Genomic DNA, 19,399 nt, shown 5'->3' on the forward strand with positions numbered 1-19,399 from the left:
CAAGGCCACAATCCCTTCCTTGGAAGTACTTTAACTAAACTGGGGGGAGGGTAAGTCTGGTGGGAAAGGACCTTCTCCACCCATGTCAAAGCGAGTGAAAAGCATCTCAGTGTTCGCACTGCATGTGGGAAAGGAGTGGGGGACACGGTGGGGCTGAGCTGTGCCGTGTCGTGTCTGTGAGAGGTCAGGGAATGCGTAGTCATGCGGCCCATGGTGTGTTGCGGACGGGCCAAGAACAGCATGTTCGCTGCTCGCCCCTGAACTGTGATTGAACTTCCCTAGCCCGCTGAGCACCGGCGACCTAGCAGATAGATTCCAGGGGGGCGGGAAGAGAGGCAGAGAAAAAAACAGGAGGGGTGGAAAGAAGGAAGTTCCCCAAAGGTTTGTTTAATTGTTAAGTATCTAGTGGTGATGTGTTTTTTTCTGTTTTGTTTTGGTTTTTGGTTTTTGGGGGGAGGTTTGTGTGTGTGTTGCCTAAAATCGAGGAAAAAACTTTCACAAGAATATTAGTATAGATAGAGAGCTGTTCTTTAATGAAGGTTTTCAGGTGCATGAAGTAAAAAGGCACGCACCCAGTACAGGGGTTTTAGAAATTTGCAACACTATTTAATTTTCTTATCTAGAGGGTACATCCAACTCTCAAAACTGCCCCGTTGGTTGCCTCCAAGTGTTCTGGGTCTTCTCTCTTGTTTTGGCTACAATATGTCTTGTTATTCCGATCCAGGTTCATGCATTCCAAACAAGATGTCCTTGCTGCTATCTTGTCTGTTGAAAAGGCAGTTAAACAGAAATTCAGGAACGTGACAGAAACAGTGAGAAACTGTGAGAAACTGTTAGCTACTGCCTCGAGTGTGAGAAACTAAATAGCTATATAAAAATCTACAAATATATAAGAATCCTAAGGCATTGTGTGTGTGTGTGTTTTCCCTAAGTACAAAAACTGAAAAAAAACCCAAATAAAATCCTCAAAAAAACCTGCAAGGCAATCAGCATCCCTAAACAAATGTACTTTCAGAAAAAATGCAGAAAAAGAAAAATATTGCTCTTACAGAAATAAATTTATAACACTGTTGTTTCTTTGACTTCCTGCCATTGTTAAAAAAGTACTTTTCCTTTACTCTTGTCCCTGCCCTGAACATTATAATTAAATTTCCTTCCCAAAGGGAACTGAAAATGCTGCTGAACCCCAAAAGAAAGAAAAGGACAAAGGTTTGACAAACACCCGATCCTCCCAAGTTGTTTTTTTTTAAGAGTGTCTCTTTAAAGCAGGTAGCTCTCAGAAGTTTTGCGCCATTGTGATGCAGGTCCTAGGCAAGACTGTGTGCCTGTAAGAGGTGCAGAGGAACAAATCAAGTAGTTTCAGCCTGCAGCAGGTGACGTCAGCTGGCTTGAAAGCATGGGTATCTTGGCATCATGGGCATACTCCTCAGGATTGCATTACTACCGATTGTTTCTGTGAAAGCTTTGCTAAAAGGGGTGAATGGATTAGCAGCACACTTGAGCATTTTTCTTATTTAGTGTAATCAGTTCTGTGCCAATCTTGGATCAAAATGAATTATGAATGTTGAGAGATTTTGGTAGTTCTTTTGTATAATTTTCTACATTTCATGTGAACCTTGCAGGCTTTGAAAAACTTTTTATCTCTTCCTGATTTGCTTCCACTATGGAGAACATAGAGTTAATTGATTCACTCACTCTCTGTGTATTGTTCACAGTAACTAAAGTCACCACCTAGTCCAGTTTAACTGACTTCCAAATTACTATTCAGAGATAACTGGATGACATATGCATATTTTATTTATTTCTTTATTTAGGTGTGTGCAAATGGGGAACAGGGAAAATTAGTTTACTTAAATATGAACAATGAACTATAAAATTCACATTACTCTTACCCTGTATTGCCAGATCCCACATTTTGTCCCAAGAGGACATTTGGGGTGATGCAGGAGAGGTTTTTGATTTTTGATTTTTTCATTTTTATAGATTTGAGAAGTACTTGTAACTGTAGTAAAATGTAGATTTAGTGTGCTAATATTTCTAGCAGCTTAAGTTCAATGTTTATACATGCCAACCTCTGCCACGTATCAGTAGCTCAAAATCTTTTAGTTGTTTACACTCTCTTCAAGGCAGAAAACTGAAGACTATCAAAAACCCCTGCAGAATGAGACAAACATGAGCCAACGACCTTGGGTCTAAGAACACTGGAAAAGCTCCAAGAGCCCTGTGTGTGCTAAGGAAGACAAAAATGAAGAGCAGAGGGTCCCACTAACCCCAGACTCAAATCCTAAGGAGGTGTGACCAGGAGCAGAATAGGGCTGGACCAAGAGATATGTGAACTGGGGATCAGGTCATCATGGCTAGGCTTCGCGAACGAAGATTTGGGAAGGGCACTACCCACGCTTGCTGCAAGTGTGCTGGTGGCTAAAAACGCCGGTACAGGATAGGCAAATCCGGTCACAAAAGGCACAGTGGAACATTTCCTTTGGACAACATGCGAGTGTTAGTTTGAACACACCTTTGCAGGCAGGTGTATGCCTTTGAAATCGCTTTGTTTTTGTTTGACTGCGTGGAAGATGCCGGTTGGCCGCAGTTATCCAACCAGCTGTGGAGGTGAGCTTTGTTTAGGCCACCTTTTTCAGACCCCTTTCCATGTGGAGCAGGCAGCGCTATCCTTAGAAAAGGCTGCTTGGTCATTCAGGATGCAACCCCACGAGACTGTCATCTCCGGGGTCAGTCTCGAATGACCAATATCCTGAACCGCCTGCATGCAGGGTTGGGTCTGCGTCTTCCAGCTGCTTCCTATCACCTGCCATTTTTGACCCTTGCCTGTCACTACAGGGCTTTGCAAAGTGGGTGAACCCTTCAAGCCTGTGCAATGGATTTTTTAGGTGAGGCACAGCATACACAGAACTGGCCCCACCCTTTACTCCTAAGGTTCATCTGCCACGGCCTAGCGAGTTTGGACGGTGACAGCGAATACCTCAGGACGTAGGTTTGGTTAGAGTACCCTTCTCGTAGATGGATGGCCTTACAGGGCTAAGTGAGCTCCATCTGCCCGGGTTTGAAGTTAGAGTTGTCCTTCTCCTAGGATGGTTGCCAGACGGCTAGTGAGCCCATCCTGCCCATGGACACACTTTGTCTGATGCTTCAGCTGAGACCTGTCTGGCATGAGAGACCCTACCGGCGGCACAAACCACCGCCAGCATAGCTCTCAACCTCATGAGGGCATGCAAGCTTCTCCCCCGCGACAAGGGGGTGTCCCCAGAGAAGGGGGATTGGGTAGACCATATTATAAAAACTATAGAAACCAGTGGTCGGGGTGCACATCAATAAGTATTCCTGTAGGCCCTAGGCCTGATATTGAAGGACTTTCTCTTTTGTCTTATCCCACAATAACTTGGCTCTGAGTCCTGGTTTTTGGGGTCTCCCACAGCATCAGGGGAACAAACTCAGCAATTGTTATATTGTCAGTTTATGATTAATCCATTTCTACCATACCATCTATATTGCTAAGACTGTAGTATGTCACTCAGAGACTCATAACTTAGACAAACAACTTAGAGCAACAGTGGCTAATCTATGCTTATTGTAGAATTAATAAGTAGTCCATGTCTCAGAGGATCTGTGGAGTGAGTTTTGGTGAATATGAAAAAGGACATTCTATCTCTGCTCCAATCTTTTCTGAGGGATGGAAAGTAGCTGCCCAGTTCCAAGAATATGCAAAAGTTTCAGAAAATGCAAAAGTTTCAGAAAATGTCCCCAGTTCCCCACAGATCATTTTCTCGCTGAAGAATTTTGGCTTTCTAACCAGTGCAGGTTACCTGCATTTCCACCACAGTTATGATATGTCAGAGAGGAATAGCAGCTGCACTTCAAAGTACAGAGCAATGCAGGGACATGCTGTCCCCTTTCCTCACTGTGCATAGTCACAGCTAGGGATTACAGTTATTTTGTGTACTTATATAGATTATTTATATGTCTAGAAAATAAACTAAGAATACTGTTTCAGACAATATAGCAATGTGGATGTTTACAGGGAATCAAGTAACAATGTCTGATCCTACTCACCTTGCAACATCTCCATAGTTTTAGAGTGCAGTCCTAGACATATGATAAGTTGAGCTGGCCTTACACAAACTGTGCAATACATACTTCAGTTTGCACTCACTTGCATAAGGGATGGGTGTAAGTCATCCTGTTGGTGGATGGGTGGATCCACTACCTCTCTTGACTTCAGCATTGACTTGGTCTGCAGTTCAACTCAAAGCAGCAATGATCTTTTTTCTCTTACTGCTGTACTGCCCTGAATATAAGATAAGCCTCCTGTCTGTCAAACATGAAAACATGTAGAAACCCTGCACCACTCTCACTTTAGATTTCTTTCCCAGTGTACTGCAAGATAGGTTATGCCATGACACCTTTAAAGGTTGTGTAGGTTGCGTCCTGACAGATGCCTTCAGCAAGTGCAAGAGCAATATCCCAGACTCCACTTGCTCCAGGCCTTGGTCCAAAGCAGGACCCTTTGGATCTGATTTGCCCCTTTTGACAGCTAGTCCCTGACAGTGCGCTGGAGCTGAAGCAACCCGAATAGCCTTGTTACAGGTTCTGAGGTTGTGCATCGGTGGGGCTTGAGTGTTGGCCCTACTTAATGCATTCTTTGTCTGCTAGAGAAGGAGATTCCCACTCCAATCCCTTGTTGAGACCTATCTATCTTTCTCACAGTCTGTCTTCCTCATTCTCTTTCCACCACAAGGCCGCTTTACCTTTGTCCTTGTCCCAAGTCCCATTGGTACCCTTCTCCCTTTGCTTTTCATCCTTTCTCTGCCAGCTCTCCTGCCTTTTGACTTTTCTTGGATGTTGGCTCTTAGCGCTGCACTGGCACCTGCTTCTTATTAGTTAATGTGTCTCTTTCATAACCTTGTGATTTTGTCTTATCCACAGCCCTTGAAAGCTACTTTAGATCTCTTTCTTCATGTTTGCAAGGCTGATGTGCTGTAACTACGCAAGATTCAGCCAAAAGTAATGCAAAGTTGCTTCCTTTCCATAAAACAAGGGTAGGCTGTGGGCCAGGATTTATGAGGAGAAATTACCATTCCCCGGGGTGAGGTGGCAGACAGGTGCAGGACAACCAGAGTGCTGCAGTGGATGGCTATAAACCCTTCAGAAGGAATAGGCAAGGAAGGAGAGGTGGTGGGGTAGCACTGCGTGTTTTGACTGTCTAGAGATTGACGATGGTGATGATAGACCTGAGTGCTTCTGGGTAAGAAAAATAAAATAGAAGGAGTCTATTATAGACCACCTATTCAGGATGAATACACAGGTGAAATATTCTATGAGCAGCTCGGTGAAGTCTCACAGTCACCGGATCTTGCTCTTGAGGGGCACTCCAACTTTCCAGATGTCATCTGGAAATATTGCAGAGGGGAAGCAGTCCAGAAGGTCGCTGAAACAGGTGGCAGATAAGTTCCTGATGTAGCTGGTGAGTTGAGCCAATTAGGGAAGGAGCCTGCTGGACCTGCTCTTTGTGAACAGAGAAGGACTGGTGGGTGACGGGATGGTTGGAGAGATCAGTGATCAGGAAATTATTATTTTTGATTCTCGGAGAAGTAAAAAGAGAGGTCAGCAGAACCACCACTGTGGGCTCCCAGGGGCAGATTTTGGCCTGTACCGAAGCCTGGTTGATAAGAGTCCTTTGGGAGACAGTTCTGAAGGGCAAAGCAGTCCAGGAATACTGGACATTGTTCGAGACAGAAATCTTTAAGGCTTGGAGGCAGGCTATCCCAAAGTGAGGAAAGACTGTCAGGGCAGAAAACTGGCCGGCTGAACAGAGAGCTTTTGGAAGTCAGGGAAAAAACCCCAAACATCTATCACCTTTGGAAGGAGGGGCAGACAACTCTGGAAGACTACAAAGATGTCATGAGGTAATAACAGAAGAAAATCAGAAAGACTGATGCCCAAGTAGAACTTCATCTGGTTACTGCAGTAGAAGACAATAAAAATATTTTAATAAATACATCAGCAACAAAAGGAGGGCTAAGGAAAATCTCGGTGATCTCTCTGAACTCACAGACCACACGGTGTGGGAGAGAGAGAAACTGGATGTACGGTGAACAGAGGTGAAACAGATTTTTTTCCCTATCTTTTCCTTATGCATTACTACTGGTCATTAATCTGTGGGCTGGATAGGGCTGTTTGATGAGGCACTTTGTCCTGCAGGACATAAATTTGGGGTTCTAGTGCTAGGCAGTGTTGCACCTAAGCCCTGGAAAAAAGGCAGGGTTTAAGATAGAGCGTCTTAAGACACGGCATCAGGGATGGGTGTAAGCCATCCTGCTGGTGGATGGGTGGGTCTACTACATCTCTTTGACTTCAGCATTGAATTGGTAGGAGAAAATATGACAGCACGTCAAGAAATTTTTAGGTTCAGAAGTCGTACAAAATAAATATACATTAAAACCCTGTTAATTGAGAAAAGAAGACAGAAGAGACACAAGCTGTGGTTCTGTTGAAACTTAGCACTGGAATTTCAATAAGCATTTTCCAAACTCTCTACTACAATGCAATGCAAAACAGTGCACAGTATGCATTCTTTGTTAAAACTGCTCCGATAATGGTTTCATGTTTAAGACAGGAACAAAACTTTATCTTGCCCCTACTAAGAGGGAAACATTTAAAAACAGCTCCTTTTGGTTCTGGTGGAATCAAAATGTTTTAATACGTTTTAATAGGAGAAATGGTTTTAAAATGCTAACACGTTCTAATGCAAATTATAATCCAAGCTACTTGAGGGAAACCACTCTGTTTTTTTGCATTGGGTACTCAGATAGTACGGGAAGTAGCAACGCCCTTGGATCCAGGGAAGACTGGGCAAATGTGGTGCTGTGCACATTCCGGTTCCCACAGCCCTGTGCCTAGGGTACTCCCCTCTTTAAAGGCACATTCACAGCAGATCACTGTGCCTGAAAACGTCAGAGCTGGGTGACCTGATGGGAACCAGAAACCCAGGAACGAGAACTTCTCCCTCACACTGAGTAGATTCTGGGGTCCCAGCTACATTTTTGTAGTACTGCCAGCTTCCAGATTTGAAAGGACTGTGTCGGTGGGCTCTACCTGTACCTAAAGTCATGTGTGCTGAAAGCCAGAGGCATCCAAAAGCTGAATGGAGGGATACCGGAAAAAAAAAACGTGTGTTCTACGTGGGAAGGGAAGCCATAGTTGCAAACCTTTTTCCTCGATCATCTGTCCTCCCGCTGAGGCATCAGCGCTGGGGCTGCGCTCCCGCTGGGTGCTCTGCCTCAGCCCGAGCCGCTCCACGCTGCCCCCGCACACCGCTGGCTCTGCCCTGCGCATCCCGACACCGCGCTGGTGTTTCTGGGCAATGTGGCCGCTGGATGTCACTGTTTGATCTCCGAGAGACAGCCACACGGACACTTTTCTCGGTCTCGAAATAAGGGAATTGGGGTCCTTAAGGACAAAGCAAACAAACAAACCAATCACCTCCAAAAAAAGACAGCGCTTCCCAGCGTGCCCCAGGACAGCTGTTTGTAGCACCCCTTACTGAGAAAACAGGTGATACAGAAACACCAGGGGACAAGCAGGGCCTCTGTAATGCTAAGCTTGCTGTTGGAACCACAGTGAACCTTGGCTGATGTACTCAAAACTCTGGACTCCTGAGCGGAAGTGGATAGACCTACCACTGTGGAAAGCAAGAGACTTTGGAGGAACAAGTAGAGTGCCCGATCTGTTTGCATTACCCACGCTCATTGCCACTTTTCCAAGTCCAGGATGAAGAGTATTGCATAATAGCATAGCTGTTTAGGTGGAAGCCATCTTCAGTCAGGAATTTAACTATAGATGGGCATGGTAACACTATTTCTCCTCTGGGGAAACACCAGGAAATCTTTTGTGTGTTTTAATTGTTCAGAGTTTTGCTAAACATTGCAGTCCTCAGGAATGAAATTTTGTGGGCTGGTTCCTGGCTGGGGCGAAACATAACCAGGGAAACACAGAAAAACACGTCCATGCTAAAATAAGAACAATACTACTCATACTTGAAGTTTGCATGCATACTCTAAAATCAGTGAGCAGCAAGCTTGGTTTTTTATTATTTTAGCAGCTATAACCTACGGATATTTCCTAGAATCATAGAATACCTTGAGTCGGAAGGGACCCGAAAGGAGCATGGAGTCCAACTCTCTAAACATAGTACACATAGAGAACTGAGGAGGACTTACTTACATATGCAGCACTGCGATACAGGAGATCATTTTTGCACTAGCCATCCAAAGTAAAAAGAGGACATGTCTTCCTCCAGTCCTTTATCAAATTATCTCCCATAACCAAAGTCAGTGTAGCAGATACACAGGTTTTCACCTCTGTGATGATTCTCCCTTCTGAAAGGCTGCAGTTGCAGAGCATTCCAGGTCTGGAGGCACTGCACTAAAGTAGGTCCTACAACCTTGATTTGTTGCTCTGGAGTGTGAGGTGTAAAACTTTCACACGACTGTACCTTAATCAAGCCACAAAAACTTCTCCAGCAAAGACCTGCCCTGGCTTTAAACCAGGCCTGAGCACACAAAGGCTGAAAAGGGAAAGGTTGTCTATGTGAACAGTTTTTTTCCCATCACAGGACTTTGGGACATCTGTTGAGGCAGGGAACCACAGAAAATGCTGTACTGACCATGCACTGGGCACCTGGCATCTGTCGTGCACTGGGCTGTGCTGAGGCACACTGTCCTTGGGGGGTTTTAATCAGAAGACAACATCCTTGAAGAACAAGGTGATGTGATAACTGTGCCCTTCTCATTTTCTGAATCTCTGGCACATTTTTCTTGTGGGTGGAAGTCAGTGAGACTTGGCTTGTGAGCAGCTCAGGAGCACTAGAACGGTGTCACGAGGTTATGCAAGAAGAAAATTAGAACGGCCAAAGCCCAGCTAGAACTGGATGTGGGGGGAAAACATGGTGGCAAAGGAGGAGAAAAAGGCTGAGGTACTTAATGCCTTCTTTGCCTCAGTCTAGAATAGGACCAGGTGTTCCCTGGGTACCCAGCCCCCTGAGCTGGAAGACAGGGACCGGGAGCAGAACAAAGCCCCCAGAATCCAAGGGGAAATGGTTAGTGCTACACCACTTAGACACAGGCAGGTCTACGGGGCCGGATGGAATCCACACAAAGGTACTGACGTTACTGGCAGAAGTGCTCCCCAAGCCCCTTTCCATCATTCGCCAGCAGTCCTGGCTAAACCGAGGGGGTCCTAGGTGACTGGAAGTTGGCAAATTTGATGCTCATCTGTTGCAAACCAGGGCCTAGTGAGACTGCACACACCAATGTGATGTTCAAGCAAATCCCAAGTTTATTCAAAAACACAGGTATATATGACCTCAAGTGACCCCGCCCCAGGTGCAGTGGTCTGACTCCAATTGGTTGAGGCTGGAAACATGTCCTTTTAAGGTGAAAACGAAACTTGTAAGGTGGTCACTCAGGCCCACCTGAATCGGGCTGCAACATCTCCCCCTTTTGTTTCAAAGAACAAAGCAAAAATGCAAACAACAGAATACACATCATGCATATTGCAACTTGAACAGAAAGGCTGAAAATTTTGAAAATTGAGAAATAACATTTTGAAAATCTTAAATTTTGCTAATTCAAGACTTAACAGGGTATTTGCAGGTTACACATCCCCACCTCCTCCTCTCTTTTCAAAATAGACTTTTGGAAGGAGGTACAGTAACCTTTGTAAACTCACACAAACTAATACATGACTAAGACATGTATGTTTGGAATTTGCAAACTTACAACTAGTGCAAAACAAGAAACTTTTCTTTCACGCGTGAAATTGTGGTCCTTCCTGTGCAGTCGTCACCACACAGACCACTGTAAACAAACTACAAATTTTATTAAATTCTGTGCAAAGTGTCCAAGAGTGCAGAGTGACTTGACTTAGCAAAGAAGCAAGTTCAGTCCAGCTGAACTAAATCTCCTTATGTTCAAGGTCCATTCTCAGAACTTCTGTGTGGCCATCACAGAGGCTTGAGAATGAAGCTTTGATTTTTAGTCACCTTATAGACTCCTGGTAAATCAGTAAACAAGTGTGAATTCACAGAGGAAATTCACAAAGGCTAAACATAACCAACACTGAAAGAGACTAAGTACGCTCTCTAGAAAATGTTCAGCAGCTTAGGGGGGCAGGTATCCTTACCCCTGCAGCTTGCTGGGCAACTTGGCAGTGCAATAAGCTCAAAACTGCACTTTAACTGAAAATTTTACAGAATTTTAAAATATAGGCTAAACAACATGCTCTTGAACTAGACTGTTCTTGTTTGATTGGACAGTTAACAACTAGTTTTAGGCTACTGCTGCTTGTGGTTGTGCTTGCCATATGGGGAAGGCAGCCTGGCTCCAGTTTCCATGAGCTATTTGACCGGCTGCGCCCCATGGCTTGCAGCCCTTCTGGTTTTTTAGAGGTCCAGCTCCCCACCCCATGTTTGTTAGAGGAGTACCATCCTTTTTATATTTAGAATGACAATCTTGGGCTTTGTGACCAAGCCTGTGACAACGGTTACATTCTCCAGTGAACCTTTGAGTTCTGCTATATTTTGGTTGTGCTGGACAAGATTTTGTTGTTAAATTCCAGGGTCTTTTCCCCCTTTTTTGGGTGGATTGTTTGCTAAGAACTGTGGCTAGAGCAGAAGCATGTAGCTTTGCTTTTTCCTCCTCTTCTACCCAGGGCAATCTGGCACAGGCTTCAATTAACTGTACCAAAGTAGCTGTGGCTGGTAGAGAGGCTATGAGCTGTTTGCATTGAAGATTGGCATTATTAATTACCAGATCTTTCAATAATACTGGTTTAATGTCAGGGGTAATATTTGGAGCAGCATCCAAAGCTTCTGTTACTTTATCTACAAATTCCATGAATGTCTGTCCAGGTTTCTGCATTATTTGCATATAGGGTAGAGAAGGTTTTCCCTTCTTAGGCAGATTAGAGAATGCGGTCAAAGCAGCATTCTTTGACTGTTCCAAAATATGAAAATGTAATGCAGCTTGTGTTTGTGGGTCTTCATAAGCTCCTGATCCCATTAGCTGGTCTAAAGATGCTAATTTTAAGGGATGTCCAGTTTCTAAGTGTATATTTTTTGCCTGTTCCTCCGTTAACTGCTCTTTCCATTTCTGTAAAAATAACATATAAGCAGTAGGAGGTAGAATAAACTCCATTAAAGCCTTAGTGTCTGCTGGGATTAGGTTATTGTATTTTATGAAGGCTGTGATTTGGTTTTTTACCAAGGCATTGTCATAGCCGTATTGAAAGACTATACTGTGTATTTTTTGTGCAATTTTCCAATCAAGTGGCTCCCATTTTAAGCCTTGTGTAGTGTTAATCACAGGCGCAGAAACCAGGGGTTGCACGGAAGGTGAGGATGTACCTACTTCTGCAGCTATGGATACTAACTCTTTGTACCTTTGCTGGGTATTAAATGTGAGGTCGCGAGGTGGCTTTGTGACTCCATCTGCAGAATCTGGTACCTGGGTATCAGAAAGCTTTGAAATTAAGTTAACAGCATTGCAATTTCCATCTCCCCCCAGCATGTCCCAAACAGAGGCTTCTTTTTCTGTTGCTCTCCATTCTGGGATACAGCTGGTGGGTGTGGCTGTCGGTGATGGAGGCTGTATGTACCAGGTTGCCGGCGCAGGGGCAGTCTCTACCGGCGTGGGGGGTTCCAGTGCCGGTGCTGGCAGCTGCGGGCAGCGCACGGCTATCGGGGAGAGGGTCCCCGCTGGTGCTGCAGCGCTTGTGTCCTGCGCGACTGACGCTGTGGGAACTCGCTCTCGGGACCCTTGCTCTGTGGGTGGCACGCAGTGAAGGGAACGCTCAGGGGGAGCTCCGGTGGCTCCGCTCCACTGGGGAGGAGTCTCTCCCCTCTCCATGACGCGGTCGATCCACGCAGGAGGTGGTGGGGGTGGCGCAGGAACTGATCTGCCCCCGGAGCGGGCGAATTCGTAGCTGACCCCGGCCCCTGCAGGCTGCGGCGGACCCGCGCCTGGCGCATGCGCTGTGATTTGCATGCAGTAGGAAGGGAGGTTGGGCGGTCCTGGCGCCTCGTGGTAAGGGCGCGCCGTTCCTTTGTTTGATTTCGCGGGCTTTGCCAGCACGTGGTCTCTTTGTTTTCCTGGCCACGCGGTTATGCCGGGCGGCTGTAGCCCTGCTGGAATGTCTGCCTCAACACTCTCCTGCCGCAACGGAGCGACTCCGGCGTACCCGTGGGGCGGCGGGGAGCGCGGCGGCGGCGCGACCCCAGCCCCGAGGTACCCGCAGGGCATTGGCGGCAGCGGCGGCGTTGGCGGCGCCGAAGGTGGATGGACAGGGGCAGAGAAACTCCAAGGGGTTTGTCTCCCCCTCCACATGTCTCTCTCGGCTGAGGGCATTCCCCATCGCGCCTTCTCGGAGTTAGGATTTAAATAAAACTCACTCACGGTTTGTTTCTCTGCGGCGTGTCTCGTGGGGTTCCAAGGTTGCTGCTGAGGTCCGGCCGCTTCTACAGCGGCAGCCGGTGGTCTCATTCGCTGTACAGAGGCGACTTCTTGGCTTTTCGCGGCGACGAACGGCATGGAAAAGCTTTGATTCCATGGTTGCTGTGATTCTGTCGGGTTTTCCGGAGCGGGAGCGGGCGGTGCCGCGTCTGGGTACCGCGGCGGGTGTCCGACGGACGGCACGGGCGGCAGCGGTGTGGCAGAGGGGTACCGCGGCAGCATTTCTGCGAGCGGCGGTGCCCACGGCGGTGCAGAAGGGTGTTCAGGGGAAAAATCGCCCTGCAAAAGCTGACTGTTTTCCGTCCTCTCCGGTAGATCGAGGTTTTTACGGGCTCGTTCTACTGCTAACAGCATTTTCTTTACAGCTGCATATGACGGAATGAGCGGCAAAAATTCTTCGGGTGCAGTTTGCGCTGAATTCCACAAATCTGCCCCAATTTTTTCCCATAATTCTATGGAAAGCATGGAATTGGCATCTGTTAAGTGCCCTTGCCTGAAGCACCATTCCAAAATATTTTGTAATGCCTGTCTTTCAATGTCCGTTTTTGTTACACGAGCTAGTTTCTCAAATTTATCAAGCAATAAGTTGGTTTTAGACGAGTTGGAATTTCCCATGTTTCTTTAACTCACCGGTTCGAAGGTCGTGGTTCCTTCAGTCCACGTTCTTTCAGCAGCTCTCAGGGCCACTACACAAAACTCCCAAGTTTACAGGAGACAGAAGCTCTCAGGGGCTTCTCCACAAAGCACCCAAAAAAACTGGGGCATAGTAGCTCTCAGGGGCCACTTCTTAAGGCTCTAGGCAGGCCTGCAGGTGGGTTTCATGTTCTGAGACACGTTGGGGTCCACCATTTGTTGCAAACCAGGGCCTAGTGAGACTGCACACACCAATGTGATGTTCAAGCAAATCCCAAGTTTATTCAAAAACACAGGTATATATGACCTCAAGTGACCCCGCCCCAGGTGCGGTGGTCTGACTCCAATTGGTTGAGGCTGGAAACATGTCCTTTTAAGGTGAAAACGAAACTTGTAAGGTGGTCACTCAGGCCCACCTGAATCTGGCTGCAACACTCATCTATGAGGCCAGTGACATTCTGGCTTGGATCAGCAGTACTGTGGCCAGTGGGACCAAGGAAGTGATTGTCTCTCTCTACTTGGCGCTGGTGAAGGCACACCTCAAATCCAGTGCTCAGTTCTGGGCCTCTCACAACAGGAAAGACATTGAGGTGCTGGAGCATGTCCAGAGAAGAGCAATGGAACTAGTGAAGGCGCTTGAGCACAAGTCTGATGAGGAGCAGCTGAGGGAGCTGAGGGTGTTTAACCTGGAGAAGAGAAGGCTTGGCAGGACCTTATGGCTCTCTACAACTACCTGAAAGGAGGTTGTAGGGAGCTGGGGGCCAGTCTCTTTCTCAGGTTGCACCAGGGAAGGCCTATATTGGGTATTAACAAAACATTTTTCACTGAAAGGGTTGCCAAGCACTGGAACAGGCTTCCTAGGGAAGCACTGGAACCACCATCGCTGGAGGTATTTAATAGATGGTTGGTTGTGGCACTTAGGGACATGGTTTCGTGGTGGACTTGGCAGAGTTACGTTCACAGTTGGACTTGATGATCTTTGAGGTAATTTCCAACCAAAACGACTCTGTGATTCTATGATACAGAAGCACAGTGCTCTAGGAAGTCACTTGGACTTTTTGTGTCCCTGGTCCCTTGAACCCAAGCCGCATCCTGGACATTCTGAGGAAACAAGAGCTTTGTTCTCCTTCCTCTGAACCTGCACCAAGCCCTGCTCAAACATCTGTGCCTCTGATTTGGATCAGGGAGTTGATCTGTCAGAAAAATGGTCTTGTCTGGGAAGTTATTCTTTCTACTGGGTTGGGACAGTGATCTGATGGAGCTCATAGAGAGGAACTGGATGTATGGTGAACAGAAGTAGGACAGCCTTTCTCTCTATCTTATTCATGCATTCCAACTTGGAACAAAATTGCCGAGGGAATTCGACAGGCTTAAGATGCATACCCCTGGAGGTATTTAAAAGACAGGATGATGTGTTGCTCTGGAATATGGTTTAACAGTGTCCTTGGCAGGTCTATTGTTCAACTCAATGATCTCAAAGGTCTTTCCCAACCTAAGCATTGCTTCAATTCTATGTGCACTGCCGTATAATGCGAAAACTCCTCAGAAAGCAACCCTCTAATCAGGACCTAAATCTCCCAACAGAGGATTTCTCTGCCTGTTCTTCTGCTCCCATATACAAGTAGCTGGAAAAGTGTGTGTATGCTATATTCACCATTTAGGATCAAGAACCCTTCTTTTTACAATATTCATCCAGGTCCTGGAAAAATTGAGTACAATCCATCCTCAATGTCAAATTTATCTAAGACAAATCCCTCTCTCCCACCTCCCAAGAAAGCAGCTAATCACTCTTCCATTTGTGAATATTCTTGGGCAAAACACTCTCAGTCAGAAGACTGTTGGAATATATTCCTTGAGCCAGAGGGCTTGAAGGCTACATCAAGGCATTCCCTTGGTCAATTTGAAGAGTTTCATACAAAGATTTTGTAAAGTGTAGGGAATCTTTCAAAGTTCAGAGTGCTTTTTATATGCTGTATGATAGGAGGGAACACCAATGATATAACCAGCTGTTTCTCCTGCTCCCCATTTTATCACAGATGTTCTGAATTGGCCTATTTTTAGTCTCCTGGGCTTGGAAATCAAAAGAAAAAGTAGAGGGGAAAACTCCCTCTGTTTATTGATTCCTTAATGGACTTCATACAGCAGCCAAGCACCTGGCAATCTGAGAAAATCTACACAGCATGTAATGGGTATGTCTCCCCAAAAAGATTTTGTGAAAACACAGGCAGTTATGAACTTTAGGCATATAGTGCCTTACACAATTACTAAGCACTATTTATCTATACTATTTATCACTCTAAATTTCATGCATAGTTGTTTCGAACAGCCATTATATTAGATTATTTTGAAGACCCAGTGCTAAACCACACTCTCCTTCAGTTTTATGTCTGCCAACAGAAGCACTGCACAAGAAAAAGGACTGGAGATGGTCAAGGCTTATAATAAAAATTTTAATCCCTTACGATATCACAACTTCAACTGAGTCTAATAATCTGGAATTAGGGAGGGGTCTTATTATTAGCTATTTAATGCAAAGCAAAAGCTGAACTACAGAAAAGCTTGGCTACTGGATCCACCCAGGCAGTGAGCAATGAGAAGACTCACAGGTTTATTGTTCTCAGAACTCTGACCCCCATAGGACCTCTTGTAATACATTTATTTCTGTGTTCAAATACTACTACTACTACTTTATTATTATTATTATTATTATTATTATTATTATTATTATTACCCACATTGCAAAAAGATCCTGGCAATCCTGGACTGCTAGTTTATCCTTCTGAATCTCTTGTACTCAGGTCTAAACTGAGCTCACTTAATTTTACCGTAGGGAGTTGGATAGTCTAAAAGGTATTAGTTCCTCTGCTTTGCACTTTGAGGTTCCTCAAATATAAATTAGTTAAAGCAGGAACGAACTGTCTAAACTCTTCCACTCAATACTCTTCACACTTTATATCTTTCTCCTTTGGCAATCAAAATATCATAAACAGTACTAAATGAACATTCAGAAATATTAAGGAAGCAACACCTGTTACACTGCTGTGCACCAGTTTGTCTTCCCAGTGTGGTGAGTAGAACAGCCACAGCTGAATTGAAATGGGACCAGAAGGTGCATGTCCATGTCAGGAGTCACTTAGTAGTATACATATATATGTAACAAATTTCGATGAAAGCAAATACTTGACAAGAACACAGAGAATAAAATCCATATTTTACTATCTAAATAAAATAAAACTTTCAAAAATAAACTCATCACAAACAATTACCTTCATGTAGAAAAAGAAACATCAGTACTTGTCCCTTCTGAAGTGTATCAAAAATGCAAATGGAAGGAGAAATAGATACTTTGGAGACCAAAGTCGCACCTTGTTTACACTCAAATTGCTCAACTGTTGCTCTGCTGAAGCTCCAAAATTACTCAAATTGGGCATTTAAATAACTAGATAAATAACTAGGAGGAAAACTTGGCACAACAAGTTAAATCAACCTGACCAGCAGTGCAGTAGGACCGGTGATGTTGGCTCCTTACTCCAAACGGAAAATCTCCTAAACTCATATAAGAGCTGCCTCAGATTTTTCTTAACAGGATATTCAACCTTACTTTTCTTATGGTTTCCTATAGAAAAAAAATTAGCCCACTTCTCATATGGATTTGTGATGCATAAACTGTGTGGGCTGCAATGGCTCATTAGAATTTGCACAGTAGCTACATGCAAAGTTTCATTTCCTTTCAATAAGGTAGACCAGCTTAACAACCCTGAACTACTGTATGAAAACTATTGTTAGAGTATCAAGGCAAAACATTGCTCCAGCTGCCAGCACTAGAGTCCCAGTAATAAGGGCTGAAAGAAAAACAACATAATTATCTTTTACTCCAGTCATAGCAGCACACTGCACGCACATACTTGTGTTACTCCCATTATTGATGACCACATTTCTAAATCTAGCATCAGACTCTCAGAGCCTACAAATTATAGTAATTCATAGCTGATGATTAGCCAGAGCTGTAATCAATGAAAAGTTCAGGGTAAAAATCCCTTTTACTCCTTTCTATCAGCATTTTCAAGCACCTTCCTGGGCCAAATCTTGGAAATAAAATAACTAGAGCATTTACCTGTTGACACCTGCTAGTCCACAGTTGCCACACATACACAGATGGTAAACTGAGCCAAACAGCATCTCGTGAGGACAACATGGATGTGCAGAGTGAATTTTGCTAGCCAGATGCCACCTTTTCTCCTGTCTGATTAGGCAGCATTTAGGTGAAATTGCAGCTGTAGCAAAGCACTGTACAACACTGCAGTATCACAGAGAATCACAGAATATTCTGAGTTGGAAGAGACCCACAAGGATCAAGTCCAAGACTTAAATGAATGGCTCACAGAGGGATTGAACCCACAAGCTTGGTCGGCGTTGGGACACACATCCCAGCCAACCAACTCTCAGCAAGAAAAGGTTAGGTCATTCCAGAGTAATGGGAGCAGTGTGTGGCTCAAATTGACTCTAAGGTGCTACAGAGTCCCAGGAGATTTTGCTGTGGTAACCTGAGGCAATTGGCTTCCCCCACCCGAGGATGTAGCATCCCGAGCATATCTTGTCTCCTTGTTAAAGTAACCTGGGGTAGCTCGCTTCCCCAAAAGCACCCTCTGTGGGTACACCCACATGGGTGCCAGCATGATGGCCGGCTGCAGATCTCAGGGTCCAGACAGCAGCACCTGCATTACATCAGCAAGGTCACTGATGAGCAGAATGGAACATTGCATATGTGTGGTTCATTAGTCAGCACCGGTTTCATGATCCACCCCTGCAGTGCTTTCCCTTGAGCCTCCCGAGCAGTGCTTTGCTGTTGTGTGTCTCCCTTGCATCAGGATCGGTGTTCCAGCTCTCACTGTGATAATACTATGCTGTCCATAAAGCCAAAGTTTTCCCTTGCTGAGTGCTGTGTCTCATGCCTGAGGAATCTGCACAAGCCTTTTGATCGTAACAGGTGTGATTAAGCAAGCTGAGGCTCTGGGGAGTTCACAGGGAATTTGCTATAAGCTGCATGTCACTGCTGTCCTAAATGGCTGCATAACATAAATCACCACCATTCCCTTTCAGTGGGGAAGTGGCTCCAAATAAAAAGAGCAGCTACCAAACCAAAGGTTCAAGAAATGGAGAGCTGTAACAGAAGGGCTAAGCACTTGCTAAGGAGGGTGTTTTAATAGACTTGTAGTTTGTAGGTATACCCTGAATTACACTTGTTAGCTGTGAAACAGAACCATTGCTTCAGTTACATAACTTTGGGTCACAAGTAATCTTTACAGATCATTTCCTACCATGCTGTTGCTTCAGGTGCTTTCATTTGATCCAGTACTGCTATCATGAACCACCACATGTGGCCCACCACAGGCCCTCAGTAAGCAGATTGCTGATAACCTTTTCTGGCACAGATGTACTTGGATTTTGATTCACAGAAGGAGCACAGTTGTGCTGAGTGCTCCATAGACCACTAACAATGTTATAACAGTTTCCATCTGCACTGGTATCTGGTATGACTATAGTCATGTGAGTTTTTTGAGCTTTGAATCTCTTTCTGTATAGATGGTGGATTATGAACACCAGCTGAAAGGGTCATACTACTCTCAGATCTTCCTATTTTCATATTAGAAAACCATTCTCCATAGCACTCAGCTCAGAATTTCTTTCCTACCCCTAAAACCACACACACAAAAAAAGATAAATAGCATGATAAAAAATAGCTAAAAGCCAGAAATAGCAATGTCCTACAAGGAAATAAAAGTTCAAGAATAAGCTTTGCATTGTTATAAATTTAAAGGTGAATTATTTTATCAATATAGTAATTTCTTTTAAGAAGCTCATCTCTAATAACAAACATTACACAGACTTTTTGGACAGCCATTGGTCTTTTCAGAATCACTCTCTGCTTGAATGATCTGTCAAATAAGTGCAAAATGCTTTCTTAGCTTTTGACTGGTTGCAAGCAGCTCATCTCTCTGACCAGCCAATAAAAGAATAAGACATTTTAAATTCTCTGACAAGTTGGAGTATATCCAAATTGATTTTTGTACATATAAATTTGAAGCATGTTTTGTAAAAGATTCTGCAACTAACAGCTGAAACTGCTGTGTCAATTAAGGTTTCAAGGAAAACCTATTCCTTAAAAAATACAGAAGCTTTTAGGCGAAGGGATAAAGACAGTCTTCTTCCCACTCAGCTGTAGGAAATCATAATTTAATATT

Source organism: Pithys albifrons, chromosome Z, assembly GCF_047495875.1.
Source record: "Pithys albifrons albifrons isolate INPA30051 chromosome Z, PitAlb_v1, whole genome shotgun sequence".
Lineage (NCBI taxonomy): Eukaryota > Metazoa > Chordata > Aves > Passeriformes > Thamnophilidae > Pithys > Pithys albifrons.